General features: G+C 38.1%; 1 protein-coding gene across 2 annotated transcripts in view; it reads left to right on the top strand.

Annotated features, from left to right (window-relative positions):
- Positions 1 to 24,882, top strand: part of LOC134211100 (potassium voltage-gated channel protein Shal) — a 641,586-nt gene that overhangs the window by 290,219 nt on the left and 326,485 nt on the right. For both annotated transcript variants that reach the window (XM_062687713.1, XM_062687714.1), the window contains one exon: positions 9,042 to 9,076. The gene's annotated coding sequence lies outside the window, so the exon portion shown is untranslated. The remainder of the gene's footprint in view (positions 1 to 9,041; positions 9,077 to 24,882) is intronic.

Here is a 24,882-nt window from a genome sequence, read left to right as displayed (position 1 = left end):
GACAGTAAAAAAAGAATGGAACCAACCCCGCCCGTCGCTTATTGGAATCGATCGCAGAGCAGTAGTGGAGGCTTTTGTCCCACTGGGAGACGGCGTGGATGGGTTTAACCATTAACTCTACCAAGACAAAGTACATGGTTGCAGGTAGATATAGAATAGGGCCTTCTACGAATAACGTAACCAGCTTAGGTCCCGGAACATGCAGACGGAAATTAAATTTGCTCTATATAAAACTCTGATTCTACCAGTGGGTTTTTATTGACATTCATGTCCATAAAGAGCCACTGGTAGAATCATAGTTTTATATAGAGCAAATTTATAGTAGAGCATTTTAATAATAGAGCATTGACGTGAAAATAGGCGAACCGGTGAGCGAAAAGTGCTGCGTACAATACTCGGCGGGAAACAAGAAAATTGTGTTTGGCGCAGACGCATTAGTCATAAGCTGTATCAAGTATTCAAAGTAGAAATATTGTGAATCGTTTAAAATATGGCAGTTTTATGTGGGGTGGTCACTTAATTCGAATGTCAGAAGAAAGAATAGCGAAAACAATATTCAACAGAGAACCGGATGGAGGCTTTGAGGAAAGCCGCGAACACGCAATGGAATCTGACCTAGGGACCCTAAACGTTCGGGGAAACTGGAGGAACATTGCCCAAAACCAACGATTATGGAGCTCTACAATACGCCTGACATATGTGTATCGACGCTGTAGACAACCTGGTCTCCAGGTCAGGTCTCAGGGCCAAAAAGCGACAGATGAGAAAAACCAAGCCAGCAGCCGTATGATAGTGGCGGATAAACGACAACATAGAGAAAAATTCCGGGGGGGGGGGGGAAACGGGGGTACAACGAAAAAGTACTCTCGGAGGCAGAGGGAAGGTTTGCCAGAAACGACGCACGGAAGTTCTACAAAACAATGAACAACATGCGCAAGTAAAGCGCACCGGCGCGGCGCCAGTCATGATCAATGACAGCTCCAGAATCTGTTGACCAAGCAGGGTTGACTGCTAGGTGGAAGGAGCACTTTGAGTTATTGTTCATTAGACAATCGGACAGAGTGGGTACAAACAGAACCAGAATGGAGGATGATGGACAAGCAGTAATCTACCGAGTTCTGTTTAGCAAACTGCGTCCGTTTGCGGAGACCTTTGATGGCGAATATCATCAAAGTGGTTTTGAAGAAGGACGATCAACAACGGATCAGATGTTTACTCTGCGACAAGTCCTTGATAAATTCCGGGAACACAACTTGCGGACACATTTCCTGTTTGTAGATTTCAAGGCAGCGTACGACTCAGTGACACTCAGTGAATATACGGCTAAAACATGGCCTTCCGGCAAAGCGTATTAGGCTGGTTCATGCGACGCTGAATGAATCCAAAACACATTATCTCCTTTCTTCGCGTTTTACCTGCTATTCTCGTTGTTTCAACGAGGACATAATCCAGGAGAGTGTCAAGCTGTCAATTGTGTGTTGCCTCCAATCAAGCGAATGCCGACGGCACTAACACTACGCCGTAGTTTATGAAAAATAAACACTGCAGTGAGTGAGAATGTTCTAAAACGCACAAAGTTTTGATAATGCCAGAAACAACTGTTTCTGTCCAGCACAGAGTTTCTTCTACCAACTTAATGATTCATCAGCATATTTCGCGTAAGAAATAAAGTGAAAATACTTCATTTTAACGGATTTGGTGTATTTTTGTTCGTAGCCATCCTTAATTTAATATGTGCTTTCGACACCACTCTCTCTTGTAAAAACGGTAAACAATACAAATTTTTACAAATACCACGGCAATTCATGATAGTATATGAGCATTTTGACATTGGAGTATAAATTTATGCGCCAAATAAGAGGGTACTGTCATACTTGCCAAACTCCATATGAAAAAAAAAATCGTTGTCGCCCCTCTGACATAATGCCATAACTTAGCCTTATACCGGCCAGATGCGTTAATTTATGAAAACATTGTCTCCTTTCATATATCGCACTCAAAAATAAACTCCACGATACTACCCATAATGTCATTACACCGAAGGACACTACTTCGAATGCCATTAACCCGAATGAGAAACCACCCCGAACGGGACACTTCGCTGAATAAGCCAATACCCCAAATTCGTCATTATTTGAAGTTTCAATGAAAATATTTAGTTTATAAGAAAAAATAATTTTGAAACCACATTAACCTTTTGTCTATGATCTGGGCTCAATATGACCCCAGGCTACTGTAAAAGGCTGCCATTTTTTTATTTTTCAACCGATTTTCGTACTTTTTGGTAGTTTGGTAAAACTCGCCGAGATCTTTCCGCCAGGTGCAAATTTGCTTATTTTTTTTTGAAAATAAACGCTACAGTCTAATTTTATTGAAAAACTTACGTTGTCCATTGACCCCAAATTGAAATTGTTATAACTTTTTGGTTGTTTGGTCAATTCTGGATTTTTTGGGCTGTTTCGAAAGATAATTTAATCATCTTTTGGAATGTTACCTAAGATTGACCATAGGTGGGCGGGAGGTACGGTTTTCGTAAAAAAAAAGGTACGAAAACAGTGATTTTTAAGCTTATTTGTGACTATGGACAGCCTTGTGATGGGAGAAATAATTTGGAATTTTACAAATAGGTTTAATAGCCAATAAAAGCCAATGAAAATCAATCAACAAGTTTCTCGCGGTGATGAAACCTCATAAACAAATAGGTTTATAGGTGGCGCTAGTGTGCTTGCAATATTTTTATATGTGTTCAATATGGCTCTAGCTTTAGATCCTTTGTACCTACGTTGTATCTGGCAAAGTTGTTCAGGATGCCCAGGACTACAAAGTGGTGATCAGTATAATGAGTGCTTCTTCTAAAAGACGGCGCTAGTGAGCAGTTAAAATTGATTTTATTGTTCCATGTAAGATCTGTAGCATTTTGATGCATAGTATTGTTGGTATACATGAATGTTGTGGTAGGGTATTCCAAAGGTTTTATTTTCATTCGACTTGCTCTAGTCATGCAAATGATAGAATACGTCCACAGTATATGTTCTCGGCCATCCAAGAGATCCCTGGAGTTAAGGCCTTTGAGTCTACACGCGTAACCAAACGTCAGCCATACTATTTCAAATATGGTACATGCTCTTAGTGATACCAAGATTAAAATGCGTCCACAATATATGTTCTTGGCCATCCAAGAATTACCTGGAGTTAAGGCCTTTGGGTCTACACGCGTAACCAAAGGTCAGCCAGTCCGTTTCAAATATGGTACATGCTCTTAGTGATAAAATGAATAAAATGCGTTCACAGTATATGTTCTTGGCCATCCAAGAATTCCCTGGAATTAAGGCCTTTGAGTCTATAAGCGTTGATCAAACAACCAAAAAGTTATAACAATTTCAATTTGGGGTCAATATGACCCCAGAGCGCAGACAACGTAAGTTTTTTTTAGCACAGACAGAAGGTTAACAATGTTTTAAAGGATTAATCAATAGCACGTCAATTCCAGTCGATTTATCCACACATTTTCTCAACAATCTTGATCATAGATACGTCCTTATTTTTCGAACTGATAGTCCTTCATTACTTCCTTTTTGCGTATTTTTCTTTCATCGTGTAGAACTCGCCAGTACTCAACGGCATAACTGTTTCTTTACAGTATAGATCGAAGTGTAGGGGAATATTTTGCGGCACGCTCCCATACACAATGCAGAAAAGAGATTTTAGTCCGCGTCGACTAGGTTTCAGACGGTCCGTGTGCGTGGGAATATAGTTTCTTCAGTTTATGGTGATATACATTGTTGTAGCAAGAAGTCCAGTTGAGGCAGCTTGAAGGACAACCTGATGAGTTTGAACCTCCTGTATTGATGTCACATGTAACGTATCGATGTTGCAGCGGTTGAGTTGCTTAAGTAAAGGCGTAGTAATTTACAATTACTTTTGACTCTGCAAAGTTTGAAGAGAAAAAATCCCAAACTTTGTTATTAATTTCCGTTACTTTAGGCTTATTGGATTGACTTTTCAAGGTATTGATTTGAACGTTACGTGATTAGATCATTTTTCTTTCTTTAGCATAGCAAAGCATAACATAGTTACGTGGTTACGGTGTACTTCATAGATTGGACACTAGTGATACTCATGTTTTTCTTTTGAAATCGTCATCCAGATTGCTATCAGAAATCAAGGTGGGTGTGACCCTTAATTTAAATCTTTGTACTAGATAATCACAAAAGCATGAAGATTACTACTCCTGGCCACACCCATCTTCACCGTAACTTGGGAGCGGAAGGAAGTGTTGATGTAGTACTAACTTAACGAGAGGCCCCCGACTCAGCGACACCCTCATAAGTACTACGGAGTTGGACAATGAGGGAGGTATTCGTTGGGTCAGGATTTGCCTGTAGCTGGCAATACGACCATAAACACAAGCAACAACAAAAAATGGACGCAAAAAAATCGGTAGCAAAGGAAATAATGTAATAAGTTCTGCCTTATATGTAATCATTACCGATTACACACGATTTTGTTTTTACACGATTTTTTTCGCTCGTATTTTTAATCGTGTGACTTCAATTTACCACCAAAATCTTCGCAACATGTTTCAAAAAATCCTGAATAAATCAAAGAAAAATCACATGATAATTAATATTTATTTTATTTTATTTTACTTTCTTATGTCCATCGGATCTTTAAGTCTACATGGACAACTCCTTATAAAAATACATTTGATCTTCTTAATCTATCGGAAAAACGACTGGATGGCTCATTGAACTCGAAGAGGTCTTCCACTAAGGTGAACGTTCTTATGCAAGCGTCTATCGGTTCGTTAAATCCGAATGAAGTCCTGTGGAAACTGGGCACAAGCAATGTAGAATGCCGCAAATTTCTACTCGGTATACGGAAGCTTAGCATCGATCGGAGTTCTGGGGCATCGATCTCACCGTTTATCAGCTTAGCAATAAGCAACGCCTGTTGTATTTTCCTCCGGCGTTGTAATGTGTCGATTCCCAGTAGTCGACATCTGTCCGGATAAGGGGGCAAATTTACTGGGTCTCGCCAAGGTAAATCTCGCAGCGCTTGGCGAATGTACGTTAAATATTTGAGAAGAGTGCAAAATTGAAAAAAATGTAAATCGCGTAAAAACAGAATCCAGTGTATACTCGATAAGTATTACTCATCAATGTAAACTATCGTACCATACCAATAATAATGCTAAAAAAAATTGGAAAATATTTTCAGTCGTATCAGTCGTAGATCATTTTTCTTTCTTTAAACCCTTTAAGTGTCCAGATGTGAATTTGTATGGTGTTTGAATTATTTAAGAGTTTGCATCAAACTTTTTATTTGAACATAAGACATAGGCTTACGTTTTCAAAATTGAAAACAAGACATGGTAACTATCTATAAATATTCCCATAGGAGCTTCAATCCCGACACACGCTCAAAAACATGATTGAATACTATTTGCTCCTCGTCAACTTGTGTTCCTTATTTATACGTGGAGTGGCAATGACTCATTGCCTCCGGAAATACTCTTCTATTAACTGCCCCGCCGTAAGGAAAATGTGATAGGCAACTAGAGATAATCTGGGATTTACACTTTGAAAGTGATACTCGAACGAGTATAAACTATCGTACATTAGTTTTTACATTGCAGCTTATCGCTTTTTCCAGCACTTGTAGAAAACATATGTCTGACTACAACAACAACAGCTTCAAAAAGATATTCAATATTACCTCATTTGTGCAGCTCTCATTGTAATCGTGTATAACTGAGAAGTTATCGAATTTTGATCCAAATTGTCAATACAAATGTATTTCGCATTTTAAATTTATTCAACTCTGCTGCATCTGCATAAGCTATTTACGTAGCGGTTATTACTTGGCTTCTGATTAAACTTCCATTACAAACAAATCTCCCAACTTTTATTGAAAAAAGAAAAATCGAAGCCCTTCAGTCAATGCCGTGCATCCAATATCAGGTCAACGAAGTTTGCAGTCGCTGGCTGTCGCTAAATATAGATACTTAATTTACATACACTTGCCCTCGGCTAGCAGTCTTGATGCGGATGACAAAAACATTCTTCTTCAATTCCATTTTCCACACAGACCGTTGGTCGATCCCTGCTGGTGGAACTTTTTTCTGATTCGGGAAACAGCCCAATGCAAAAAAAAAGGAAAAGCACTCGAACCCTATGTCAACATAAAAGATCAAACTTCTTATCGTGGAGGGGTTCTGGAGGTGGGTGAATGAAGGTACACAGAGAAGGTCAACCAACAACAGTGGCCGCAGCCTACTCTAACCTGACATTTACGAGACGATCCGGAAATAGGGACTGTTTTTCAGTGACAAAAAGATTACCAAAGTAACAATTGAGGTTGTATTAGAGTTTTATAGCGTTCTTCAAAACCTAATCTCAAAACCTTCCATGCAGTCCTCGCAGTTTCCACAACCTCCTGTAGATTTCTATATAACCATGTTACAGCCAGTTGGCCCAGTTTTATTGCAATCATTAAAACCTGATATGCGTTCCAGTTCAGAACCAACGGTTTTATAATAAACTTCAAATCTCACATAAAACATGCAACACAAAACCTCCTCCAGACTTGGTGGTTTTGAGAACCACTATATAACCATGATACAACCACTTCATGACTATGATATAACAAACAAGCCGATAATCAGACAGCTGTCAACTCTCAGGTCGATTATTTGTTTATCGTTTGTACTCGAATAGGAATATGTTTTTCTTCCTGCATTATATGGATTACATGTCAGCAACAAAAATTTAAGAATTATTATCAGCCATGTTCAATAAAAGTTCATATCTGGCTTTTAGTGTTCTATGCATGTTTGAAGGCGTGCCAGAGATTTTTCATGGTAAAACCATGATAAATAATCAGTATTTTAACAATGCGCTTCGTTAATTTGTTATTATTTAGAAATTTTTATGTTTAATTAATTGCCTTAATTAATTACTTTCAAAATAATTTCAATGAATAACCACTTTGTTTGATCAAATAATCAAAGCATTATTCTTAAAACTTATTTAGATGTTCAATTTTACCGTTTAAAAGTTGAAACAAAAATGTGCATGATATTTCGATTATGTAATTCATGATTTTTCATATCGGCGACATTTTTTTCGAATAAAACTTTGATTGCATAAAATATGCCTCTATATAACCACTACTCCTGAACTGGCCCTATCTTGACATTTGAAACAACTAGAGGTTTTATCTTGGCCTTTATCAAGACCATGTTATGACTAGCAAGTTTTATCTTGGTCAAACTAAAAGCTTGGTAGTTTTATATATAATGACAACATGACAATTCGTAGACAGATACAAGAAAAAATCATAAACATACATTTTTTTGCCCTTGGCATCGCATGCAGGTAATTCTAAAAAAAAGGATTACAATTAAACAGCATATAGTGACAATTGTTAAATGGAACATGTTGAGCCATAAAAGTGTTTTACTGTGTTAAAGTGGTAAAGCATGTATAGTTGAAATACATATTTTCATTCCCCTCATCATCGGCAAATGCTGTTTAAACAGTTTTTTCGACGGCCTAAATATATAAGGGAACTGCTCCTGGATTTCATCTCATGGCTCCGATGTTCATCCCATAAAAAGCAATGGAAAGGTATTTGATTTGTAATTTTTTTTTCAGCAGGAGCACTTATGTTGACAAAAAGAAGCGACGAAATTAATACCGTATTTCTTTGCTTTCCGATGAGATAAATGTATGTTCAGTGAGATGGAGATCAAAACAGTTCCCCTACATCATTCACGACGTAGAAAAAACTGCAGTTGGGATTTTTTTTATTTTCGACTGAAATCGAAATGAAAAGACTTCAGTGGGTCAAACAATTTGTGCTGAATTTGAAATTTGGTTTCTATCCATTGTTGTAGTAGCTGAAAGCTTCGTACTCCTATGCAGGTCTTCTTCAGGATTAAAGGTTATATGTTGGTTTTATACAGGACTTTACGAAGCTTAGTAGCTTTTATAAGTCTTGATCAAAACCAACATATAACTTAACTGTTGGCTTTATGTCAGTTCCATTTTTTAGCTCTGAGGAGGAACTCAGGAGCGTTATAAAACCTAAAGAGCTGTGGTTTTATATTGGAACTCAAAACGTAGTTTTCAAGTACTCTTGCGGATCTGATTAAATGACAACTGTATAAAACCAAAATAAAACTTTAAGCATTTCTACATGCCGTAATAAAACCTCTATAAAACTAGCATAAATCTTCGAAGCATTGCGATTGTTACTTGGGTTGTGAACTCATCAATCGATTATTGGAATTAGGAATAACTTTGATTTTTGGGCACGGTAATATGTACGGCTACGAATAAAAACCATGCTGATAGTGTTTGGGTTCCATTCCCGGTCCCGGTCTAGAAAATTCTCGGTTAAGGAATTTTCTCGACATCCTAGGGCATAAGAGTACCATTGTGTTAGCCTCGTGATATACGAATGCAAAAACGGTAACTTGGCTTGGTAGAATCCTGTTGAAGTGTTTAAGGCATATAATACTAAATATTATACTAAACTGTGAGACGACAATCGCCCCGTGGGGACGTCATGCCAACTAAGAAAATGTATGTATTTTCCAAAAAGATATTGTTTCAAATAAAACTATAATCTACACCCCAAATGTTTTCACTTGAAGTGGACGCTCTACCAATGCAATATGCTTTACATCATATTGCTACCAATGTTCTATATAGTACGACGTATCAAATCCGATATTCGATTTATCGATGAACACAATCTCTATACGAAATTAAAATCACTTTTATTTTACGAAGGTGTAAATATGTCGAAGACTGTAAATAAATAAATAAATAAATAAAAAAGAAAAAAACGATGCCAAGTTCAAGTTGAAATGTGGAGCCATTGAAAAAGAAGAAAAATCAATAAGTAATATTTTATTGTAGAAGTAAATGCAGTGGATTTCTTCAAGAAACGTTAAAATTTAAAAGATGAACAATTCTTCCGAACACTCATTCTGAAAATAATAGTCTCTTGTTTTCTGTTTTCAATTCCAGAATGGTCATTCGATGCGTATAAACCATGATTGACGGTAAGTGAACATCTGCGATAAACCGCTCTTGTTGTTTTGATTGCCATTATTTTTTTTCCAGCCCGACCTTTTGTTTTACGCACAGGTCAAGCAATATAATAAATTATTTAAACAGTGTTATCGTAGTTTAGAACCTAATCCCCAATAATCTGAAGTAACGATTTATGTTCCCATTCAACAACGCCCCCAATGATTGAAGCTAATGAACGAAATAGGAATGAAGCCCATTTACAACTTCATTAAGAGCCATCAATGCGAATGCAATCAGCCTATTGGAACACTCCCATCTAAGTATGAGCAAACAGCAATCCATATTCTGGCACCGGTTCGCAAAGAACACCCAAAAATACCTTTGCTTCTTGATTGCATTAGCAGTAAATCAAGTTGGGAGCCGATACGGATCAACCTTTTCTACCAAATAAATCACTCTGGCCCTAATAGGGAGAATAAATAAATTAAGTATAAACGGATATTAAAAGCAACGCACACGAGACCAGAGCAAGCACGCTCTTCCATTCATGTCGTTCCATTTCTTCGCTCATCCATGAGCTATGTACGAAAGCTTGGTTCGCCCTTCAATATAGTGCCACCGTGCATTCGAGGAAAGCTTTCCATCTTTCTTTTTCTGAACAACAGCCACCCTAACCACGCACGTCACGTTGAGTATCATCGCTTCGGATTATGTCAGTCTTCAGGTAGTTTCCAAACAGAAATCAATTCTATTTTTAAAATGGGATCAAAGCTCAAACAGCATTAAGAGGGTGCGCACTCGTCACACGTACCTACCGAGCCCGCATTTGGCAGTCCCCAATTCGCCGCCCTGGTTTTTCGTTTGGGTGGAGCCCCAGCAGACGACGAAGACGATTGCTGCCGCGCTAATGGAATGACGAACGACAGACCTTGCGATGCTTATCTCCGAGATAGCTACATAAATTACGTCTTTCCGAAGAAGATCCTCAGATCCCCACCCAGAGGGCACAATTTTCTTTGTAGATGCGTCGGTAAATACCGAACACGATATCGAAAGGAAATTGTTATGTCATCCTCGAGCTACGGGCTGTGCTTGACGGGTTGACTTCTTGTGAAAAGCTGAGCCATTTTATGGGATATTTGAATTTTTAACGCCGAATCTTATCCAATTATGTGCTTTGAACATTATTGGCTTTCTGGTTGTTATGCTTCAATATGGGTGTAATTGTTAGTCAAGTAATATAGTTATTTAGATATCAACTGGAAATTTATATACAAATACCTATTTATCTTTAAAAAAAAATCTGCCTCCTCGATTATTACTTTACCAGACATACATTTTCTAGATTATGAATGCTGATAGAAAAATGAACTACCTAACGCTTTTGTTATACGAATATAATCTGAATGTACTTCAAGATGAGAACAATATTTCTAAGCAGTGCTTCCTTCAAACAGATAATTTATTAATGAATTAACACAGGCTGCTGCCAGCAACAGTTGTGTTCATAACACTATCCGTGTGTATTGAAGTTCAACCAGTGATTTAGCCAAGACCAACTGGTCGGTGTCAGTTCCACTTCCAAACGTGGGCGGATAAACTGCAATTTAATGTCAGATGAAAATATGTTTGTGGGAGAAAGATTGCCGAGCTGCTGGAGTAAGAGTGATGCACACGTATGTTCAATTTCAGACACTGCTGCACTGTGATAAAGCTTGTTTTCTGCTTCCGTGCTCTGGCAGCAGATGATTCTTGGGAACTATGCCAAAAGCATCCTTATGGTTCGAGAATAATGCATTATGCCAAGGTGGATTAGACTCAGGTCCAAAAAAGGCAATTAGCAAAAATGTGATAATTCTAGGATATAAGTATGAGTCTAGGCTATTTTAGTAGCATGGATTGTTGAATATGTCATATGGACAAAAAGTCGCCCGGCCGAATAGAATTGGTTTTTGGTTGGTTGAAATGATTTTTGATTACAACTACATTTTTGGCCATATGATGAACGGGTCATACGGCCAAAAATGTTGTTGTATGTAGCCATATGTCGCCTTCAACCAAACCATATTCGACCTAACAACTGATTCGACCAAACGATCAATTTGCCAATTGAATTTCGGCTTGAAGACTTCCGACGTGTTAATCGGCCAAGTTGCTTTCCGTTGATGACTTTCGGTCTAATAACGGGAAGGGCCGTACGGTGGTTTGGTCATATATGTCATTTGATCGATCAAACGGTGGTAGGTCATTTGGCATAAAGTCGTTTGACATAACGCCGATTGGCATATAGATCGTTTGACATAATGGTCATTTGGCATAACAATTGTGAAAGCACAAATTTCGAAACTAATGTAAAATATGTTCAATTCTTCATAGCGACAATAATCGCTTCTACATCAAAGGAGAGATGTTGTGTTTTATATCTGCCACTTACCATCTTTTTTACCCGGCAGAAGACAAGGGAGGATATGGTTCCATATTTTAATTCAGGTATTTGCTCGCTTTAAGGCACGGAAAGGTATGATTCCTTCTTTCAAAGGATGCATTTGTATGGCAGAAAGCAAAAGAAGATGTGGGTGCGTCATTCAATTCAGGCATATGCTCAGTTTTAGGCAAATTGAGACATGATCCTTTCTTTCAACGGATCCATTTTTTCCGGTCGGTGTTGAACTTAATCTTAAATTAAAAAACCTTAACAAATATTTAAAAAAAACGGTAAAAGGAAAAAAAGGATATAACTCCTTCTATTGATTTATCCATTTGCTTGGTTTAAGGCAACGGGAGATATGATCCCTTCTTTGAGAGATGCATTTGCCGATAGAAGGCTAGCAATGATATGACACATTATTTTCATACAGGCATTTCCTCGGTTTCAGGCAAGGGGAGATATGATCCCTTCTTTCAAGGATTGTATTTGCCTGTCAGATGGCAAGAGAGAATATGACTCCTTGTTTCAATTCAGGCATTTGCTAGATTCAAGGCGATGGAAGATGTGATTTTTTCATAGGATGCATTTGCCCACATAAGGCATTCAGTTTAAGGCAAGGGAGATATGATCTCTACTTGATGGATGCATTTGCCTGGTAGAAGGCAAGAGAGAATATGATTTCTTCTTTTAATGCAGGCATTTGCTCAGTTTAAGGAAAGGGAAGATATGATCCCTTCTTTCGAAGAGTGCATTTGCCCGGCTTGCCGGCTTATGTTAAGGTGAGATATGAAGCATATGGTGCCGATGGTGAATAAGATCGACCAACAGAAGTAATGTCTTCATGTATGAGCCAAGAAAATTCTTTTTAAAAAAATATTTTTAGAACGCTTGAGCGAATAGGATTTCTTTAACTAATAAAATCGGGATCTCCAGTAGCCTTGCGAGCAAAGGCGTAGGATTGCCAATCCAAATACGGTGAGTTCGATTCTCGGTTCGGTCTAGAATGGTTTCGAGTTAGAAACATTCTCGACACCCTGGGCATAGTGTATCCATTGTACTTGCCACACAAGATACATATCCATGTCATGGTGGGCATAGAAAAGCTTTCAATTAATAACTGAGGAAACGCTTATAAAAAACTAAGTTGAAAAGCAGGAGAAGTTGCAGTTGGAACGTAGAGCCTTAGAATAAGAAGAACTAATAAAAAGAAGATATGCAAAAATGGCAGGTTTTCCTTACATAGAAAATAAAACAAACCACCAATGATATTGAAATGCTAATATCATCTTCCAAACTTAGACGTACATGGGGAAGGGTCATTTGGCAGACACCCATTCGGCCGAATGCCACTAGGGCGAAAATTGTTTGGCCGAATATACCATTTGGCCGAACTGACCATTAGACCGAAAATAGATTGGGCCGAAAGAACAATTTGGCGGAATGGGTCATTTGGCCGAACGGGTCATTTGACCGAAAGGGTCGTTTGGCCGAAAGGGTAATTTGGCCGAATAGGTCGTTTGGCCGAAAAGGTCATTTGGCCGAAATGGTCGTTTGGCCGAAAGGGTCGTGTGGCCGAAAGGGTCGCGAATAGGACATTTGGCCGAATAGTTCATTTGAAAAGTGAGAAATTAGGAATGAGAAGAGAGACGTCTCACTTCTCGCCATTCACTTTTCTCTCCTCCCTGTGAGTAGTGCGATGTGGGTAGTGAGACATCTCACTACTCCCTTTTCACAGTGGGAAATTTGAAGTGGCTAGTGAGACTTTCGTCCAAACGACTCTTTCTTCCAAATAACCCATTCGGCCAAATGATCCTTTCGGCCAAATGACCCATTCGGCCAAACGACCCTTTCGGCCAAACGACCCTTTCGTCTAAATGACCCTTTCTTCCAAATGACCCTTTCGGTCAAATGACCCTTTCGGCCTAATAACCCTTTCGGCCTAATGACCCTTTCGGCCTAATGGCCCTTTCGGCAAAATGACTCTTCCGGCCAAATGACCCTTTCGGCCTAATGACCCATTCGGCCAAACGAACCTTTCGGCCAAACAACCCTTCCGGCCAAATGATTTTCGCCAGATGGGTTTCGGCCTAATGGTCTGTTCGGTCTAGTGGCATTCGGCCGATTGGGTTTCGGCCAAATGACCCTTCCCCCTTCCCTCTCCCTTCATACGGGAGTTGGGCAGAAGGAAGGTCGTGCGATATGTGCCATCACAAATATTGCCCTCCGCTCGATTTCTAATCGACTTTTATAAAAACATTCTTCATGCCAGCCGTATCCCAACGAAACTATCAATTCTACACTTTGGCCTCTAATTCTATCATGAACATGTACGTCTGAGTTTGGAAGATGATATTAGCATTTCCATATCATTGTAAATCGTTTAACTTCACGTACAAGTAAAACACTCAAATCATTAATAAGCCACCAATGTCAAATTCATTCAAAAAAGATTCATCTTGCTAGTAGGTGTGTCAAAATTTAAAATATTTCAGTTTTTACAGGAACCTCTTTGTAGGATATGAGATTACAAGAAACATAAATTTAATAATTCTGCTAGCCACACTTGTGTTGTTTAGTTTTAAGCTATAAATAAATGTTTTCTGTTAGACGTGTAGAATGTTTGTCAAGCTTCACGATCTGCAAAATCGGCAGCACGCGTCAAATAGAAAAGAAAAGCTCTGACATTAATCGTGAAGCTCCCCGAGAGATGCCATGATGAAACGCACTGGAGAGAAAAAGACAGTGCCAAATGCGAACGAGAGCTTCGAATGCAATCGGCTTTGTTGATTTGTGCCGCGACAGAATCCCGATCTTGAGTTTGTTAGCTACACGGTTAGATCAGACAACCCAAAATGAAGTTCAAACAACTCAAAATTAAGTTCATTTCACTTAATTTGGACCGTTGGTGGGGTTTTGAGTTCGATGGCCCAACTCGGATTTGAGAAGTTTCCGTTTGATCCCGTGTGAAAAGTACCTAAATATTAAGTTGTTTCCACCTAATGTTAAGTTCAAATAGGTTTAAACAACCTAAATTTGAGTTCAACCCCTTTAACCTAGCGTTGGCTTCCCCCATCGAACTGCTATCGTTGGGTGGTTTTCTTTCTCTGTTTTTGACAGCAAAGGATGGAATGAAAGAGATGCCACATCGAAAACAACTCAAAATTTGGGTTGTTTGATCTACCCGTGTAGTTTTGAAGCAGAAGGATCTGCTCTGAGTTTCGTCGCGAAATTATTCCGCTGGTGTAGTTCGGACACCACAATGACGCAGTCGGTACGAAGCGCGAACCGTTTGACTTTCGGTGTTGGAAAAACAATAGTTTCGATCATTTTTTGCGTATTTTTTTCCTTACAATTTTGATTATTTTGGGTGGCAATGAAGTTGAAGAGCATTTGTTTGGTAGGCTGTCTTGCGAGATAGTAGGCCATGAGAATGGAAATGAATTCTTCGATTAAAGGGCATGGATAAAGCGCATCTCCGGTAGGCTGTCTTAGGAGACAGTAGACCGTGAGTAAATGAATTAAATCTCCCCGACGGAAGGGCGGAAGAGAAAGCGCATTTCCGGTAGGCTGTCTTGAGAGGCAGTAGGCCGCGGAAGAAATCCAAACAATCTGCCATAAGAAGAAAAAGCTTTTCCGGTAGGCAGTCCTGAGGGGTAGTAGGCCGAGAAAAGAAACGTTTGCTTGGTAGGCTGTCTTCAGAGGCAGTAGGCCATGAAAAAAAAAATACGAACTACAGAATAAAAGTATGAGGGTGAAAGAGAATCTCCGGCAAGGTGGGTAGAAATGTGTTTTCAGGTGTTATGACAAGTTCTAGATGTAACTAAATATTTCCACGATGATTGAGCGCATCTCAGGTAGATAATAGATAATGGAGCTTAAACAAAAATGTCTCGTCGGGATGACGAAATAAACACTTGTAGAGTGACGTCACTTTAGCTTGAGAGAATTTTTACGTTTTATCTATACGTCATTTATATAGATACGGATAGATTTTCATGATACAAATATGTACATATTTTGAATGAAAGTAGCTACTCAATATCATCATTGAGATCCTGGGGATTAGGGGACGTATCTCTGCCAGACTATGTTGAGAGACATCGAAAAAAAAATTCAATCTCCGGCGAAAGAGAGGAGAAGAGACCACATTGACACTGTTTTGGGAGGCAGTAGGCCGCAAAAATATTCCGAACCCTTGATCACCAAGGTTGAGGCGTTGAGGGACAGATCGGAGAGAAAAAAGAACCTGCTTGTTCCTCCGAGCGGTAATGGTTGATAATAGTGTCTTTCGAATTTAAAACGGACTGCAAGGGAGTGACAGAGCACAGGGCGCGTTGCTGAGGGATGTGGAGAGTAATAAAAGCAAACGTATAACACGCTAGAGACGCTGTTATCCCTTAAAGAGATTGAACCGTGGAAGCCTGTTTTATTTTGATAATGATTGAAACTATACCGAGAATGATGTTTTCTTTGTTTTCATGATGCAGAGTAGGTTACAGTGAAAAACAGGATTTCAGGAACAGTTATTGGAATTCTAAAACTCAAAATTGTATTTTATCACGTAATTTGTTACAAACCAGTGATCTGATAGTTATTGCTTTTGGGCAAAATGTATAAATATGTTTAAATTATGTTAAATTATTTCTTACCTTATCGCATTGAGACATGGATGAATTATCATGCAAATAATTAATGGTTATATTTTGACGAAGGACTTAATTTTTTAATTGTACCGTTTAAATGTTATTTCAAATTTCAGTCTTGGGTGTATGTATTCAACAGATATAGATCGAAACATTGAACCGAAATGTGTTTTCTCTCGTGTTTTCATGATTTTTTCACCAGTGTTTATCTGTTGGCGAATATGAGCAATATTTGAGGATGTTATCAATAATGAAGCAGTTAGCTATTACAATAAAGTACATCATAAGAGTAGAGGAGGGGAAGGATGTAGGATATGAGATTACAAGAAACATAAATTTAATAATTCTGCTAGCCACACTTGTGTTGTTTAGTTTTAAGCTATAAATAAATGTTTTCTGTTAGACGTGTAGAATGTTTGTCAAGCTTCACGATCTGCAAAATCGGCAGCACGCGTCAAATAGAAAAGAAAAGCTCTGACATTAATCGTGAAGCTCCCCGAGAGATGCCATGATGAAACGCACTGGAGAGAAAAAGACAGTGCCAAATGCGAACGAGAGCTTCGAATGCAATCGGCTTTGTTGATTTGTGCCGCGACAGAATCCCGATCTTCAGTTTGTTAGCTAGTTTTGAAGCAGAAGGATCTGCTCTGAGTTTCGTCGCGAAATTATTCCGCTGGTGTAGTTCGGACACCACACTCTTTATTCTTCTTTTGCCGCATCGTACAATAATTCGTCTAATGTTGCATGGTAGAATTAACGAAGCTCAATGGCTCGATATTATGCATCAATCACAAAGCTATAATAACAGTTAAGCCAAACGACTTTATGTCAATCGGGAACAATCGATCAAACTAATAGACCGAAACCCATCCGGCCGAAATATCTTAAGATCGGAATGGGCAACTGGCCATTTCATCTGTGAAGTCGCTTTGGCCAAAACTACCGTTTGTTCGAAATGGTCGTTTGGCAGAAAGTGTCATTTGACTAAAAATGTCATTTAGCTGAAATTGGCACACGGCCGAAAATGTCATTCGGCATAACTGGTCCTTTGGCCAAAAAAAGTAGTTTGTCCGAGAAGTTTATTTGGCCTACATGGTTGTTTTTCAGATTGGACCATTTGACCGAACGGGTCGACATTTTTGACCGTATTACCCGTTTACAAATAACACTTTTGGACGTATGACCAGTTCGACTTAATGACGGCTTTTTTGACCAAATTAGCAGTTCGGCTGTTTCAAAGAATTTTAAAGTATTTCCCAAGAAAACCCAAGAAAAAAAATCAGAATGAATTATTTGGGAAAAATTTCCTGACAAAATTCATTACATTTTTTTGGCGAATAATATTCAAAAAATATTCATAACAAATCCAGAAAAAAAATCTTTTAGAAACCCAATAAAAAATCAACACGTCGATTCACGCTGCCGAAACCGGCTAAAATTTCTTTCCGTGGGACTTTTCTCCGCCGCCGACGTCGATCAAATATTATGACAAACGCAGCCGCCTACTATTTTTTGACCGGAAATATTCCTCACTTCTTACTTCCCTTTTCTCACCAGTACCATTCGGCCAAATTACAATTTCAGACAAATGGACCTTTCTGCGACCATTTCGGCCAACCGGAATTTTCGGTCAAATGACCTATTCGGTCAAACAATGTTCTCTGTCAAATCACTGTTCGGCAAAACGGCATTATGGGCCAGGCAGCATTTCGGCCGAATAACCAGTTCGGTCAAACGACATCTTCGGTCGTATGCCTCTTTAGGTCAAATTACATGACCTTTTCCCGTCTTGATAACTGATTTGGTCAAATGTTTCAATTGGCTAAAAAAAACTTTGGCGAGACGGCTGTCGGCCTGACGTGTGGTTCTGACAAGTGAATTTTGGTGAAATAGCTTTCGGTCAAATTGCTTCCGACCGAATGAATTTCGATCAAACTATCCTTCTCTGCTTGTGACTGAAAAACAAATTCTTTGAAATTCTTTTAAAAAAAATCATAGAAAAACGTAGGAAAATCTTTAAAAAAAAACCTTGGCGAATATTATAGAAAACGTGACCCTCGAGGAAACATTTCGATCTGTATAAAAATGCTAAAAACCTTTGAAATAATGAAATATTATAGAAAAAATAAGGGAATATAAAATAAAATAAATTTGGAAAGAAATCTCCTGAAAAACAAATCTCTACATGTGTAAAAATAAAACGAAAAATTTAGATAATAAAACCGAAGAATTAAAAAGGTGTTAAAATGCAGGTTGTATTCGTATTGCGTTCAATGTAACTTTTGTCTGATCCTCTGTGCTTATTACTTGATGCACTATAGCTCCTTCTTGATGAGTCCACGCCGCATGGAGTATCCGTCGCCACTGAACTCAACCCTGGGCCAAACGATTGCAGTCGCCCTGAAAGTTTAGCGCAAGCAGTACCCTTCGTGTCAATTTGATTTCAGCAGCTCAAATAGGCTGGTGATTCAAGCGTCGCCACTAGTTGTCATTCGTTTCTAAATTTTGTAATTAGGTTCATCACCACTAGATTCGGTAAGATGCGCGGTTTTAAACCAAGACCATGCTGAGGCTGGTTGGGTTCGATTCCCGGTGACAGTTTGAAAATTGTCTCGACTTCCCTGGGCATAAAAGTATCATCGTGTTAGCCTCATGATATACGAAAGCAAAACTGATAACTTGGCTTAGAAACCTCGCAGTTTATAACTGTGGAAGTGCTGATTGAACACTAAGCTGCGAAGCGGCATTGTCCCAGTGGGGGATGCAATGGCAATGAAGAAGAAGACCACTAGATTCTATGAACCAAATCGGGCATGATTGTTTTGTACAGTGCTAAAATTAATTGTTCAGCACAAATAAGCGTCCAACGATCTTCTGTAATTTCGTTCTAACGTGCATAATGTTTATTTAGCTCGTGCTCTTTAAAAATCATTGAAAAAAGCACGTAGTTTCCAAGATAACTGATTTTTGGTTTTGTCGTATATACAGGATTTTGTTTCTATACGATTTTTTTTCGCTCGTATTTTTGATCGTGTGACTTCAATTTGCCACCAAACTCTTCGCAACATGTTTCAAAAAATCCAGAATAAATCAAAGAAAAATCACATGATAATTAATATACGTTTAACATTTATAGCCTATTCAGATTACGCCATTAATGACATAATAATTGGCGTTTCAGGGTAAATACGCTTTATGATGTCATTATTTACGTAATATTTCATACATTTTGTGCTGTCAAAAGATACCCGCTAAAAAGAGTCATAAAGAATTTTTTACGAACAATTATTACGAGAGAGCTTTCGTTCTAACTGGGATGCAGGGAGAAATTCAATAAAATAAAACTAACAAGCGTCACGCTCTCCTTGCCAGAGAGAAAATTCTCTCTGTTTTCATTTCGTTTCGTAGTTGACAGTCATGCTCTTTCTGTCGCAGCAGGGTCGAATGCATGTTAGATGGAAATCTTCTGAGCGCTGAAGAATAACTCGGATTGTGATGGTTTTGTGGAAAGCATTTTATATGATGAAAAATAATGATGATAATTATTTATTCTCCACTTATTCAACACGAATTGTTTAAAAAACAGATGCTCTCTAGAATCAACATGAAGTATTTAATAAGGGTATGCGATAACACACTTTTTACAAACGAAACGAAACGAAACGAAATTTAAAATTTCTATTTTGATTCGAAACGGAACGAAACGAAATATAGATTTACTTTCGAGACTTCGGAACGATACGAAATCAAGATGCATTCAATTCGAAATTTTTCGAAACGAAACGAAATTTAATTTTTTTCCGCGGAATTTTTATTTTGGTTTTACATTATGTATGCAATTCTGATTTCACTTTTTCGAAGTCAAATAACTATCTTGCCACCAATAGAGTTATAATAACAGGCTATTATTAATTCGCCGCGTTCCCGTTTATAAACCATTGCATTGGCGATAAGGCAATACCCCCGTACTTGTGCCGCTTTCAAACGACTTCATCGTGGAGTAAGTGCTCCCGAATTTGTTCATTTTTATATCAGTTCAGTTATATATCATAAAGTATATAAAAATATAGAAATTGTGGGATTTTTCTTATATAGATTCAAATTCTGTTGAAAACCTTATTCCACTTAAGACGTATTAAGATTATGTGATTCATATTGTCTCATATCAGTGTGGTGTTATGGTACTAGGCTAACTCTAACTCTAACTAACTAACTAACTAAAACATTTATAGTACTTTTTTCAAATTGGCCTAATTGATTATGATCTTGATTTTTGGAATGGCGATTGTGTTTTTAATTCAAACTATTTTGGTCAACTAATGTACCTAACAGAAAGAATAGATTGCGATCTATCTGGTAGTAACGTCAGTTGAACAAAATATGCTGAATAGAGAGAGTATGAGACGTTTTAAATTTCAAGGTCAAATACCGTTCCGCCTATTTGAAAAAAGTTCCTAGATATATCCACATCTGTCAGGCGTATACGAAGATAGAGAATTGATAATAATAGCATACATTCCTGTGCAAGATCCTGTGTACCTTTCTAAAATTCACAAAGATATGTATTTCACAAATGTGATCGCAAAATTTTACCGCAGCAGTAATGTCTGGGTATGAAGAAATGATATTTCCTTCTCCATACAAAAAAATGTACCAAAAGGCCATCATTTCCTTCCAAATTCAATTTTTTTATAGGAGGTTCGGAGACCCATACTGCCCATGATCACACATTTGCAACCTTTGCATTTTGGTTGATTTTGTAGATTGTAAATACCGTCAACTGGGGGGAAGATGATCATTTTTAAGACAAAACATGCAATAACAATGTGTGTTTACATTTTAAGGTGATTATAGAATGAAGCCAGCAATCGGCCATTTTGTAAACCATGTGCTTTTCCAATATTTTTTTCTAGAGCACGAGATGAAAGAACCAGATTTTTCTTCTGCTATGTCAATTTTAAACTTTTTAGAAATGGAAAGAAAACGAAAAATTCAAAAGTCCCATTGCCACCTAAAGTGTTTAATTTCCAGTGCCATAGTGATAATCAAGCCAAAGCCATCTTAAAGATATAAAGGAAGATATGAAGTGATCCATTCGGCGCTTTTAAGAAACATTCGGAACAAACTGACAGGACGCATCTGGTGCATTGTTGCTGTATCTCGGGCGCATACGTTCGGCATCATTGATGACTGTTTCTTCAGGATTCTAGTTGCTGAGTTGCTGCATTCGAAAGCGTGTTTCGGGAGGATCAATGAGAATGCACTATTAATTTTGCTGAGCTGAACCTGTTTAACTGCGGAAGCGACACCAGTAATCTTAACATCAGTAGCTACCGAAACAGCTACGAACCCCACTAAAACCTTCGCAACTGCAAAATTGGTCACACAGGAGAAGAAACTATGTCGTTTTCTCGGATATTCCTGATACGTTTCGAACAAAACTGGAACTATTTTGATAGTGGATGACATCAACTGGTGAGCACGTTCCAATACATTCCTTCTTTCTTCCACTGATTTATAAATTTAAAAATTTAAAATTGAACACTAAATACGTACAGGGCATCGTTTGCTGCTATTGCCGCGGATACTGTGGGAGTCCCAGGTATCCGGTTCACGCTTTAGTCGGCAACGGTGGCTCTTCTCGGCCTTCTATTCCCTGAGTAGTTAGTACGAATGAGGGCGTCCTTGTGAAGTTTTGCTGTACCTGTTAAGAACAACTAGTACATCCCGTTCCCTACACTTCCTGAAGAAACCTTTCTTGCTTCAGGAGTGATTCCTTTTTGTAGTACTAGTCTTCATAACAAAAAGGGCACCATTACGGAGCATGAGATATGATCAAATTATTCGTAGTACTACTTGACCAACACCCCCAGCTGGGTGAGGGGTAGAGGATGACACACACACACACAGCACGAGATGAAAGAACCATAACGCGTATGCGGCTGAAATAATGGTAGATCGTTTGCTTAGTTATGCTGAACAATCATGATTTGAGTTTCGGCACTGTACGAAAACTATTACGCCAGATTTGGGCTTTTGGAAATGTATGCAGATAAACGTGTGGTGAATTTGAAATTCACCACGGGCTTCATTCTATAATCACCTTAAATCGAAACAAATATTTTCAAAACATGTACTGCTATACGTTGCAATAATCAACAACTTTAGTTTTCTGAAATGCATTCGCATTTATTAAAATAAATCAAATTATCACACATTTTTTGAGTAATCTGGTTTGGGGTGAAGTTGATCAAGACAGCTCTACTAAAATCATTATGACCTAGTAGTCAAAATACACTAGGTTATTTGTATGAATGTTGAATTTACTACGTAAAGAAGTCTACGAAGTCAATATTTGAAACAAAAATAGCGTCATTTATGACTATCTCTCTCTTTCTTCCACAAAATACATTTTCATGATTATAATCGAAAAACTCGGATTTCTACCTAGCGGTAACATTACTTGAACGAAGAATATTGTTGACTACCGTTTCATAAAAAAATTTGGCACTTTTGACTGACACATCAAATGATCATCTTAACCTCAATGATCATCTTCCCCCCAGTTGACGGTACCACAAATAAACAAGATAGTAAAGCCTATTTTGCTGTGGTGGGATTAGATGCAGTAAATTGAGCTTTCTGGACGATTCACAGGCATTTTACAAAATGAACAAAAATGCAAGTGTTACAAATATGCCATCATGGGCGGCATAGTCTTATATACAATCAGCTCGACGAACTGAGCCATTATCTGTTTGTCCTTGTATATGTGTTTGTGCATATGAGACATGCAAAAATTGATGCCAAATTTTCATCATAAACCGACTTCAATAAAATGCAAGAAACAGCTGTTATGGTCAGTATTAGCTGAAAGCAATCATGAGTAATGAACCTTCAGCAATTTGTATGGCCCTTGAATCAGTTCTGGATTTTTCTTTTGCAAATTCCATGCGAAGATTTAGAAGATCAAGGGACTGTATGGGGAGATCTCCCAGTGGCGGACACATAAGCCGTTTAATGAAAAACTCACTAACTATACGGATTATGTCAACTGGTATACTATATACACAAAATATGATCATTGATGATTCATACAAACTATATATGAGCATTTGAACACGTTTTGCGACGATGTATTGACGAATTTTGGATGAAAAATTATGCCGTTCAGAAAAGCGTATCCTAGTACCGGACACTATTGCATCATGTTCAAATATCACTAAGTTGCTATTACATGAGTAGAGACATCATTCAGAATAGTAATATTTTTCACTTGCTTTGAGTTGAAGATATTTAAATTTGTTAGTAGAGCTTATTCGACTCTCCAGCTTAATTTCTTGCATCCTACTCCCAATTCCCACCTTTTTCAAAACCATCTTCAAATTGTCGTTCTACTTATTTCTGTGGCTTCCTGATACCTTTGTAAGAAAAAGCTATTGAATTGAAGTAAGTTTTAAGAAACAGGTGTAAAAATTACTATTTGCTTACATAAAAATCTAACTGTCCGGAAAGCTGGGGGATAGCTTCCGGATAGACGAAATTGATTCTTCACCACAATTACATGACATATATAGCAAATCATGATCATTATTCAAAATATGGCTCTTATTGACCATCTCTACATGGTTAGAATGCTTCCAAACGAATTAGATCTTGTTGGTTCAAACCTTCTAAAATAAGGCAAAACAATAAAATTTTGTGCATTTTTTTTAAATTTCAATCTTGTACAAAATATTCAACCTAAAGATCTAATTTTCCCTGCAAATAAAGGACTTTGAAAAAGCTTTCCTTTGCACTTCATTAGTTGGTGGGAGGGCCTCTGCAAGTGTCGTTTTGAGAAGTGTCCGGTATTGGGAGGTGTCCGGCGCTAGGGGATCTCCCCCTATGTATATTTTGATAATTCGCCGAATATTGACTGGTGTGTGGAGTATCTTCAATCTTTTGAACTTTCTATTTTTACCTATAGGTAAGATTCCAATTGGTGTTTGAACGTAAAATGTTGCATTTCGTTTTCCTTGGTGCCTTCTTAACATTTAAGCGGTATTTTCCCATGCTCTTAAACCTGGCTTGATGCCTAAGCGAAGGTGAAGAAATCGACTTTTAATAAGAATAAGACGCCAAAAAAGACTTCACAAGGGCCCTGCGAATTTGCTCTTGCTCGGTTTGCCTCTTCGACAAATCTGATCTGATTCATATCTGATTACATTTACACTCTATTTACACATTGAGTCGGATAACTTTTGTAAAAACTAGGGCAGAATATTTAAAGATACTTTTCGTTTTCCGTTAGACATTTCTAACAAACCACTGAAAACGTTTTCTGCTTCTTCTTCTTCTACTTCTTCTTCTTCTTATTGTCATTACATCCCCACACTGGGACCGAGCTGCCTCACAGCTAAGTGTTCATTAAGCGCGTCTTACCGCACGGCTAAGGAGGGCCCTTGAAGACGTTTTATGAAAGAAAAATAAATACGAATTTCTCGACATTTTATAGTAAGCGTTAACAGAAAAATGTGTATAACATAACGAATTGAAAATAGTATTATGATTTTGTTCAGCGGCGCAGCCAAAATTTTTGATAATATAAAGTATGGCTTAAGTTTAAATTTGTCTCGAAATTCCGCGGAATTCCGTTAAATTTCGTTAGAGGCTTGTTTTTTCAAGCGAAATTTTTGAAATTTTACGAAACGAAACGAAATTAAAAAATCAGATTTGGCCATGCTCAAATTCCGCGAAATTCCGCGGAATTTCGTTTCGAACC

This window comes from Armigeres subalbatus, chromosome 2 (assembly GCF_024139115.2).
Source record: "Armigeres subalbatus isolate Guangzhou_Male chromosome 2, GZ_Asu_2, whole genome shotgun sequence".
Lineage (NCBI taxonomy): Eukaryota > Metazoa > Arthropoda > Insecta > Diptera > Culicidae > Armigeres > Armigeres subalbatus.
The sequence above is the reverse complement of the archived record's forward strand: the minus strand, read 5'-3'. Positions and strand labels throughout refer to the sequence as shown.